The 11,663-nt window shown below is 39.2% G+C and overlaps 1 pseudogene; it reads right to left on the bottom strand.

The window, feature by feature from the left end:
- Positions 1–5,465: 5,465 nt before the first annotated feature.
- Positions 5,466–10,671, bottom strand: LOC130555536 (uncharacterized; annotated as a pseudogene).
- Between the last annotated feature and the right edge of the window lie 992 nt (positions 10,672–11,663).

Raw genomic sequence — 11,663 nt, 5'->3', positions numbered from 1 at the left:
TATATTTTATTATCGTTTCTTTTCTTTGTTTTTATTTTATATGCTAGGGCGGTCAGGCAAAGAGGTCTGGGATCTTGGATTTAAACAAGGAGCTCTGGTGGTCCTGACGGCTGATGTTCTGATGGTTACATCACTTCGTTGACCTGAAATAAACAAAACTTGTGTGTTATTTAAATATACGAGACAGTGACTTGTCAACTGAAGTGGTAGCAATTGATTTCTATTAAAAGAGAAATGCAGCAAACATGAATCACCAAACATTAGCAATACTTAACTTAAAACGATTTAAAGATCGCGTATCACAGGCAATTTCTGCCAATCTCATATTCATTTTGAGTGCCTATACAGTAGTATTGCATACGTCGTATATTCGAAGAGTATTTCGTTTGATCAAATTTATAAACGAGAGATACAGCTGTACGGTTATTTCCGGAAAAACACGAGCTGCTATAGAGGTGGGACTAGTGGGGAGAGTGGGATGGAACTACAGCACGAGCAAGCAACACATCATCACATTAATTCCTTCGTGTTTTGTACATTATGCACGTACACGCCGATTGCCAACAAAACACAGACGTATGACTTAGTTTGACTTACCTGCAGTTCATGTCTGGCATCTTTTAGCACTGGGACCGCGCCATCTATCAGTTTCAAACGCTCTCCAAATCCAGCGTTTTATCCACTGTTTATATAACATCCATCACTGAAATGACGTGAACAAACAGACACACCTAAACTTCACTATCGCAAGAGTAATGAGCTGCAGCGCAGCCCATCTTGACGCAGCGCAGATAACAGTTTAACAGTGTAAAGTCAGAATGCATGACATAGCATGATACCCGATCTTTAACAATATTTGTTTAACTTGTTCCGCTCTTGATCTATAACAGTGGTCCTCAAACTTTTCAGATCAAGTACCACCTTTTATAAAATGAGTTGCTTCAAGTACCACCTAATGACCGCCATAGAAAATCACACGAATAAACACTTAAATTAATAGTAGCGCAGTGAATCTTTACTTGCCTCGTGATTAGATACACCTCGTCCTCTAATTGTAATTTATTATTAATAATACAAACACTTTTTAATCCAGCTGTTTTCAAACTAAAGAACGTGTTTTTTTTTTATTCAATTTAGTCAGCAGTAATAGTGGACACAAAACACTTTTCTGCAGTGCACTGTGAACAGGGCTCTGTAAATGACTCTTATTGTGGATTTATTAACTTTGTGGGGACTTGCAGAAACACTACAAACTTATTTTAAAGACAAACATTTAACACAAGAATATATAAACGTACCCTGAATGAACATGCTGGGCTTCTCATCATCCTCCATCATGCTCCTCTTTAGACTGACTGTCTGATGTGTGCAGACTCCCTACTAAAAGTCTGCAATGTTTTAACCTCCAGTCTGACGCACTATTACATGAATTCCGCTGTATTTTAACCATCCTGTACGATGCAGTTTAAAAAGATTTCTGCTGTATTTTGGGCATTTTTCAATAATTTCATGTTCGAATATTTGAGCTCATAAAAACGAATATTCGAATGTTAATTTATTTAAATTAAGTAAATAAAGACATAATTTGTTACATTTTTATTTATTCATAATTTCACATCAAGCTTATAATTATCATGAAATATTCTGAACGCAATATTATTATATCCTGTATATAGTTTTTTTTAATGTTGAAAGATTAGCAACGTAGGAAAAATGAAAAAATTGCAAGATAGCATACACGAAAACTGCATTTAAACCTGCGCAGAGCGAAAGCATACAAAAACAGAACATACAAAACAAAACGAACAAAACGCAATGTATATTGACAGTCTCTGTGGTTTATGGTTATCCTGATAATTTTGTTTTGTATATGTTCTTGATCACATAGATTAAAGTGAAATGTTTTCTGACTGAATTTCTTATAAGGCCAAGTCATATTCCTTTAACTGACACTTTATTTAAATAGTCAAGACCAATAGTGTTTTAAGGGGAGATGTTTTAAATCGCTTTCATATTGCCAATTTGCATATTTTAAAAGCTATTTTTAATCTATGAAAATATTATACTTACCTTGACAAATAATCAACCATCTACATAACATCAGTGCCGGTTTTTCAGGGCTTGACATTAAGCGTTGTCATGTGGTTGTCCTTCGGATAAGTACATTTGTCATTCACTTGTCCAAGTACAAATATTCCTTGTCGAGTGCTCAAGTTTGCTTCCAAGTGTTTTACAGTAAATATTATTAGTGGCACGACTGTACGTTAACTTTTACATAGCACTGGTGTTACAGAGGTTTTGAACCACAGGCCAAACAGTCGTAGCTAGTGTTGTAATTGAGACCACCTAAACCGAGACCAAGACAAGACCAAGACCAGAGGGTGTCGAGACCAAGACGTTGCAGGCCGAGACCGAGGCAAGACCAGTACTCCTAAAATTCATCTAAAAGATCCACATAACACTAAAAAGTCATAACTACAGAATCATGCGTTCTAAGCGTTCTTATCTACTATTCAGTAGCGAAATATCACATTTTCAGATCACGTCAGACTTTATAATATAAAGAAACACGATCTAATACAAGTACCTTTTTTGCAATCACATCTTGGATATTGTGGACTTTTGTATTCATTTTGTTCAAATCACCAAAACAAACACACCCCTACCCCCATCTTTCACTTTCGTCAGCGCTCGGCTAATGTCCGTCCTGTGCACTGTGCACCTTACTGCTGATTGGCTACGAGGTTGTTTTGGTACTCGGCCCGACTCAGTTGTCTAAAGCGTAATTTGGAAATCGGTTACCCCGCCTATAAACCAGGATTATGCCTTAGTTAAATTAGGATATTTAAGTCCCTTTCATTAAAATGCCTTGGATAAAAATACTGCTGGTGTGCATCTTAAGACAAAACAATGGCAACGACATATTTTAAGATATGTCAGGGCTAATTCATTTCAGTTAAGACAGCTCAAACTTTTATTTTAGTCTGGGACTAGTCTTAAGCCTTGTGTGTGAAACCGGGTATTAAAGTTTTACATCCAATCACATTAATAATGTTAACACTTAAATCAGACAATGCACCATCATTTTATTGTAATTCCCACAGTTGTGGTCTTGACCAGTCTTGAAAAAAAATCCAGAGACCACTAAGTCTGAGACCAAGACAAGACCGAGACCAAAGACAGTTGAGACCGAGACAAGACCAAGACCATCACAAAATGGTCTTGATACTGGACTCGAAACCAAGACCGGTCTCGAGTACTACAACACTAGTCGTAGCACAAGTATAAAACGTCTGTTGTCATCATTAAAAAAAGTGCAAGTGCAGTTCATCACATAAATAGGCAGGTAACTGACAAATGATATTAATGTTACATACAGATGGATAAATTAAGGCCATACAATTTTTTGTGTAGCTAAATTTGATTTAATATTTCTAAGTACTGTGTTTTTCATTTTTTACTATACAATATTTGTCCACATTAATTACTGTAGTATATTACTGTAGTATAATATTAATTATAATATTAAATATTATATTATTATATTTACTATAGTAAACTGCAGTAAAATTCCTAGATACTATAGTTTTTTTTAACTTTACTATAGTATTCTATCTGTTTACTCTAGTTTATCAATTTACTACAAGGGCACTACAATTTTCCATAGCAAATACTATAGTACACTACAGTATTTTTTCGTCTTGAGTGTTCAGTTTAACGGGACCTTTATTTTGACGACTTGTCGGAAAGACGCCCGAGTTAATGTTTTTGACGATAGCTTCACTCAAACAGTACAATGCTGGTAAAATAAACTCTTAGCAACTCTGGAGATGAAGTTCATGTGTTCATATCCTCATATAGTGCAGACGCAGACAAATTCTAGACCAACACTTGTGTAGTATGTTAAATTGTGCACCTCACTCCCTCAGACACACAGCCAGATGACATAATTAAATAACAGGATTCATTGTCCGCGAGCGATGCGCTATTGATTAATGTCACACACAAACAAGCACAACGACAAACGAACTTCACACAAACACGCAGCTCTGTCTAATGCACATATTCTTATTATTCTACATATATGTCGCACTGTACAGCCCGGTTATTTTTTTCAAGTTACTTGTCCGGTCGGGGAAGTAAAATTCTCTTTTCTCTCGAGCCCTGGTTGTTATAGGTAGCAGGATTTCGTCTGTCTCTGGCTCAGTGCCAGTCAACGCGCTGAATGTTCTAATCACATCGGTGTGATCGCATGCGTTAAGGGTTCAAGGGTTGAAAAGTGAATTTATGACATTAAGGACAGGCCGGAACCCTGCAATTGACGGAAATCCGTCGTAGACTCGCTGCAATTAACAGAAATCCGTCGTAGCGATGGAGAACTTTAATCCATGTGATCAGAAAAACAAGCATATAAGCCTATTTTACTCTGGTGAAGGTTCCTCAACCGGTTATCAAGCCGATTGCGGAGAAAACGCGCTGAATGCTCTTCTAACTCACGGTACAAACCCCAAATCTGACAAGAATATCGGCCTTTATTATTTATACTGTTGCTAATAAATAAAGTAAACAGGCTTGACACCTCCATGCTGACTGATAAGATCCTAAAAACAAAGACGGAGTCCTTGTAGTGCTTGTTGTCCTGTTTATTACCTGACCGTAATCTGATGAAGATATTTGCTGATCCTGATAACCCCACCGCATATAAATATTGTTTTCTTTGTCGTTTCATGGTCAGTGTCTGTCTGGTTTAGCTTTGCATTGCATTTGCATCAATAAATAAAATGGTAACTAAGGAATTACAGCGCATTTACAGGTTATAACATGAAGGCAACGACCCTATTTTAACTTCTTAGGAGGAAAATACAGGCTTGTATGGTATAGGTACTCTTATGCTAAAGCATTAAAGGGATAGTTCACCTAAAAACTCAAATTTGCTCTTTATTTACTCACCCCCAGGCCAATATCAAAAGAATTACTCCCAGTCCGACGCACTATCAAACGAATTCTGCTCTATTTTAACCATCCTGTATGATGCAATATCAAACGAATTCTGCCGTAAATCACCCTCCCAATCTGACGCACTATCAAACGATTTCTGCTCTATTTTAACCATCCTGTATGATGCAATATCAAACTAATTCTGCCGTATATCACCCTCCCAGTCCGACGCACTATCACACGAATTCTGCTCTATTTTAACCATCCTGAATGATGCAATATCAAACGAATTCTGCCGTATATCACCCTCCCAGTCCGACGCACTATCAAACAAATTCTGCGGAATTTTAACCATCTTGTACGATGCAATATCAAATGAATTCTGCCGTATATCACCCTCCCAGTCCGACGCACTATCAAACAAATTCTGCGGAATTTTAACCATCCTGTACGATGCAATATCAAATGAATTCTGCCGTATATCACCCTCCCAGTCCGACGCACGATCACACGAATTCTGATCTATTTTAACCATCCTGTATGATGCAAAATTAAAAGAATTCTGACGTATATCACCCTCCCAGTCTGACGCACTATCAAACAAATTCTGCGGAATTTTAACCATTCTGTACGATGCAATATCAAATGAATTCTGCCGTATATCACCCTCCCAGTCCGACGCACGATCACACAAATTCTGATCTATTTTAACCATCCTGTATAAGTCTGACGCAACACTAACTGAAGTGTGCAGGTTTACCACGCCTGACACACTACCAACTGAGGTCTGCTGTATTATAACCTCCCCATCATCATTGAAGTCAGACCCAGCATCATCTGAATCCTCAATGATTTCATCACTCCCAGTGTGGACGGGAGTCTGGAGGCCGTCTGCGGGATCTTCCTGCTGAAATAAACACAAAACTCATATAAGTGCCGTATTGTCTAAATATATGCTATTGACACATAATGACTTTCCAACTTCCAGATTTCAGAATAAACCAACAACAAATGCAGAAAATGTGTCGTGTGTATAAATGTCTCAGTACCTGAAACCACCTGTGGTCAAGGATCTTATCCAGATCAATACGTTTATCTGGATCCTCCTGCAGACAGGCTTCAATCAAATTGCAGCACTCTGTTGCGAAAGACAGAAGAGACGATTATCATCTTAAACTGTGAGTTTATCTGAATGACACTTTAAACTCTCATTCATCATCTTATTCAATTCTTTTATCAAAGCACTTGTTTGGTTTTCTATCATTCAGAACTACAGTTGGTCTGATGAAGATCTCACCTTCACTCAAGCCGTCTTTACCAGATATTTTCGCTGATCAGGTACAGGTCATTGATGTCTGGGAATCTCCAGCACACCATGACAAACAACAGCACTCCGAGCGAGTACACCGTTGCTGGCTTGCCATAGTACTCACCCGTTTCAAAGTATTCGGGGCAAGTATACATCCTTGTGCCTGAAAAAAAACAGATTAGTATGCAAAATGTCTTAGGACTGCAAATATCATCTTAGTATTTATGTAAACACCTGTTCATAAAGGAAGTGATAAAACATACCCATATACTCCTTGTAGGCTGATCTTTTAAGGAGATCGCCGCACCCAAAGTCAATAGTTTTGACTTCCAGCGTGTCCGGGTTAATCAGGAGGTTTTCCATTTTTATGTCTCTATGGAAAACCCCCCGCTGGCAGCAGATTTCCGCGGCTAAAGTCGCTTGCCCCATGATATACTGCGCTGTATTCTCTGTCACGCTGCCTCCATTGTTTTCCACGAAACTGCTGACGTCCATGCAGGGAGTGGGGCGCTCCAGGACCATAATGTATTGGTCTGAATAGTCCTGCCAGTCCAGAAACTGGATGATTACAGGAACATGTACTCCCTCACAGGCAAGCATCTGAAGACCGACCTCTCGTGGAAGAGGCTCAGGATAACCCGGCTAGAAGAAAAACAATTGTTTGTCATGAATAGATGAAGGTGGTTTAACAAACAAGGATTTAGCTCAGTAGCAAACAACTGTGAAGATGTTTTCAATTGAATAACAACACAAGCTTCTTACAATGTTGATATAATCCTCGATCACATCGTCGGTCTTATCGACAATTTTCACTGCCACCTGATCAACAAAACAAAAAAAAGGATTTGTGTAAGCATTCATCCTGAACAGAACTGTACTATAATACATTTACAACAGTAAAGAGCAAGTATGGTCAGGTTTCAATAGATCAAGCACGGAAGTCCTGGACACTGGATACATTAAGGTTTGAAAAGAAGATGAGCACAAGACAGAAAAAAGAGAAAAATATCAAACCTTCAATCCGTCCTGCAGACGCGTCCCTTCAAAGACGGTTCCAAATCCGCTTCTACCCAGCTGTCCGCCAACCTTATACTGCTGGCCATTGATTTCTATTGAAAGAGAAATGCAGAAGACATGAATCACCAAACATTAGCAATACTCAACCTAAAACGATTTAACAATATCTGTTTAACATGTAAAATATAGTGTTGTTGTTAAAAAAATTAATGTAACTTGAATTTTGTTGCTGAATATGTTCTTATTCATTCATTTATATTACAGAAACAGAATGTTTATGTTACTAGGAGTGCTGCATAGTGATGCACAGAATCGTTGTGTGAATAAAACACGGCTTTTGACTAATCAGAATCAAGGAGTGAAACTATATCTGTTTTATAAGTTGTGTTATGTTGGAATTATGAAACTAACTTACCTTCAGTTCTCACACAGGGCTTCTGATCATTCTTCAACTTTTCTTCAGACTGCCTGCCTGAAGTGAAAGTGTGCAGGAGTAAAATGCCCACATGATCTTTGAAGTCAGAGCCAGCATCATCTGGATCCTCAACAACATCACCCCCAGTGTGACGGCAGTCTGCAGGCCGTCTGCGGGATCTTCCTGCTGAAATAAAAAGTAATATAAGTGCTGTATTGTCTAAATATATTGTATTGACACATACTGACTTTCCATCTTCCAGATTTCAGAATAAACCAACAACAAAAACGAATGCAGAAAATGTGTCCTGTGTATAAACATGTCAGTACCTGAAACCATTTGTGGTCAAGGATCTCATCCAGATCAATACGACCATCTGGATCCTCCTGCAGACAGGCTTCAATCAAATTGCAGCACTCTGTTGAGAAAGACAGAAGAGACGATTATCATCTTAAACTGTGAGTTTATCGGAATGACACTTTAAACTCTCATTCATCATCTTATTCAATTCTTTAATCGAAGCACTTGTTCTGTTTTCTATCATTCAGAACTACAGTTGGTCTGATGAAGATCTCACCTTCAGTCAAGCCATCTTTACTCCATGACTTCTCGTCGATCTGGTCCAGGTCAAAATGGGTGGGAAATCTCCCGCACACCATGGCGAATAGCAGCACACCCAGAGAGTACACCGTCGCCGGCATTCCATAGTACTGGCCCCATTCAAAGTATTCGGGGCAGGTGTAGTTCATTGTGCCTAAAGAAAATAGATTAGCGTGCAAAAAATGTGATGTCTCAAAAGTGAGCAGAAGAACTATCAGAAAATATATGAAAATCATCATCTTTTATGTAAACACCAGTTCATTAGGAAAGTGATATAACATACCCATATACTCCTTGTAGGCTGATCTTTTAAGCAGATCGCCGCACCCAAAGTCAATCAGTTTGACTTCCAGCATGTCCGGGTTAATCAGGAGGTTTTCCATTTTTATGTCTCTATGGAAAACCCCCCGCTGGCAGCAGATTTGAGCCGCATAAGTCGCTTGCCCCATGATATACTGCGCTGTATTCTCTGTCACGCTGCCTCCATTGTTTTCCACGAAACTGCTGACGTCCATGCAGGGAGTGGGGCGCTCCAGGACCATAATGTATTGGTCCGAATAGTCCTGCCAGTCCAGAAACTGGATGATTACAGGAACATGTACTCCCTCACAGGCAAGCATCTGAAGACCGACCTCTCGTGGAAGAGGCTCAGGATAACCCGGCTAGAAGAAAAACAATTGTTTGTCATGAATAGATGAAGGTGGTTTAACAAACAAGGATTTAGCTCAGTAGCAAACAAACTGTGAAGATGTTTTCAATTGAATAACAACACAAGCTTCTTACAATGTTGATATAATCCTCGATCACATCATCCTTCTTATCGACAATTTTCACTGCCACCTGATAGACAAAACAAAAAGAAGGATTTGTGTAAGCATTCATCCTGAACAGAACTGTACTATAATACATTTACAACAGTAAAGAGCAAGTTTGGTCAGGTTTCAATAGATCAAGCACTGAAGTCCTGGACACTGGATACATTAAGGTTTGAAAAGAAGATGAGCACAAGACAGAAAAAAAGAGAAAAATATCAAACCTTCAATCCGTCCCGCCAAAGACGGTTCCAAATCCGCCTTGACCCAGCTGTCCGCCAACCTTATACTGCTGGCCATTGATTTCTATTGAAAGAGAAATGCAGCAGACATGAATCACCAAACATTAGCAATACTCAACCTAAAACGATTTAACAATATCTGTTTAACATGAAAAATATAGCGTTGTTGTTAAAAAAATTAATGTAACCTGAATTTTGTTGCTGAATATGTTCTTATTTATTCATTTATATTACAGAAACAGAATGTTTATGTTACTAGGAGTACTGCATAGTGATGCACAGAATCATTGTGTGAATAAAACACGGCTATTGACCAATCAGAATCAAGGGGTGAAACTATATCTGTTTTATACGTTGTGTTATGTTGTAATTATGAAAGTAAACTCACCTTCAATTCTCACACGGGGCTTCTGATCACCCTCTTTGTCCTTATTAAAGTGGATGGGAGTCTGGAGGCCGTAGGCAGGATATTTGTCCTGAAATAAACAGTAATATAAGTGCTGTATTGTCTAAATACATTGTATTGACACATATTGACTTTCCATCTTCCAGATTTCAGAAAAAAACAACGGCAAAAAACGAATGCAGAAAATGTGTCGGGTGTATAAACGTGTCAGTACCTGAAACCATTTGTGGTAAAGGATCTCATCCAGATCAATACGATCATCTGGATCCTCCTGCAGACAGGCTTCAATCAAATTGCAGCATTCTGTTCAGAAAGACAGAAGAGACGATTATCATCTTAAACTGTGAGTTTATCTGAATGACACTTTAAACTCTCATTCATCATCTTATTCAATTCCTTTATCAAAGCACTTGTTCTGTTTTCTATCATTCAGAACTACAGTTGGTCTGATGAAGATCTCACCTTCAGTCAAGCCGTCTTTGTACAAGGTGCTTTTGTTGATCGAGTACCGGTCAATGCAGTTGGGAAATGTCCCACACACCATGGCGAACAGCAGCGCCCCGAGCGAGTACACCGTCGCCGGCTGTCCGTAATACGCGCCCGTTTTGAAAAACTCTGGGCAGGCGTAGTCTCTTGTGCCTGAAGAAAACAGATTTCATATCATTTACCCGTTTACACTGCCACAGTATTTTGTAGCCTAAGTGTGCCTAGCACTGAATCTGAATGCTGTCATCTTATTTATACAAATGTAAATGACGTGTCTGAAATGATCAAACATACCCATAAACATCTTGTAAGGTGACCTTGTAAGCAGATCGCCGCACCTAAAGTCGATGAGTTTGACGTTTAGGGTGTCTGTTGTTATGAGGAGGTTCTCCATTTTGATATCACAATGGAAAACCCCCTATTGGCAGCACTTGTAGGCAGCTGTGGTCGCCTGTCACATGATGTCTTTGGCTAACTCCTCGCTGAGTTTTCCCCCGTTGCTTGTAGCAAAATCACGTACATCCACGCAGGGAGACGGGCGCTCCAGGACCATGGCGTAGTGGTCCGGATACACCTGCCAGTCCAAGAGCTGGACAACCTCAGGAACTATTTCTCCCTTACACGCAAGCATGTGAAGAGCCACCTCACGTGGAAGAGGCTCAGGATGACCCGGCTAGAAGAAAGACAATAGCATCATTACACAGAGTTTGGAAAAACTGGAATTGTGTGTATGTAAAAAGTGATGAAGATGTTTTCAATTGAAAAATAATGGGTACTACTTACGATGATGATATAATCCAGATGCTTAGACGTATTGACACATTTCACTGCCACCTGATCAACAAAACAAACAAGGATTTACACTTAAATCATTTCATTCAAAGCATTCATCCTGAGTAGACATGTAAGAAATACAAGCACTACTTAATAGCGGATACAAGATACATTCAGAAGGTGTGTAAAGGAGTGAGATATTAAACAGATGAGCACAAGACTATTTGTTAGTTACTGCGAGTAAAAAAATCAAACCTTCAAGCCATCCTTCACCCGGGTCCCTTCATAAATGGCTCCAAAAGTGCTTTCAGCCAGCATGTCACTGATCTCACACCGGCATGACTCGATTTCTATTAAAAGAGACATGAAATTGACACAAAACGCCAAACATTAGCGAAACTTCATCCAAAACTATTTTAACAAAATTTATCCAACATATGAGCAGAAGTGTATAGGTGTATGTTGGGGTAATGGAAGTAAACTCACCCCGAATGACCACGCTGGGCTCATCATCTTCATCCATATCCTCCTCAGCCAGACTGACTGATGCTGGCTGGACTTCCTTATCCCAATCCAACACCTCCTCCCAGTCCGACTCGATAGCGAATGGATCCTGAACGGCATCCTCAGTCAATTCCGACCCAAAATGCACCCGCACAAGGGA

The sequence above is a fragment of the Triplophysa rosa genome, linkage group LG6 (genome assembly GCF_024868665.1).
Source record: "Triplophysa rosa linkage group LG6, Trosa_1v2, whole genome shotgun sequence".
Lineage (NCBI taxonomy): Eukaryota > Metazoa > Chordata > Actinopteri > Cypriniformes > Nemacheilidae > Triplophysa > Triplophysa rosa.
Note: the sequence above shows the minus strand (reverse complement) of the source record. Positions and strands in the feature narration are given on the sequence as shown.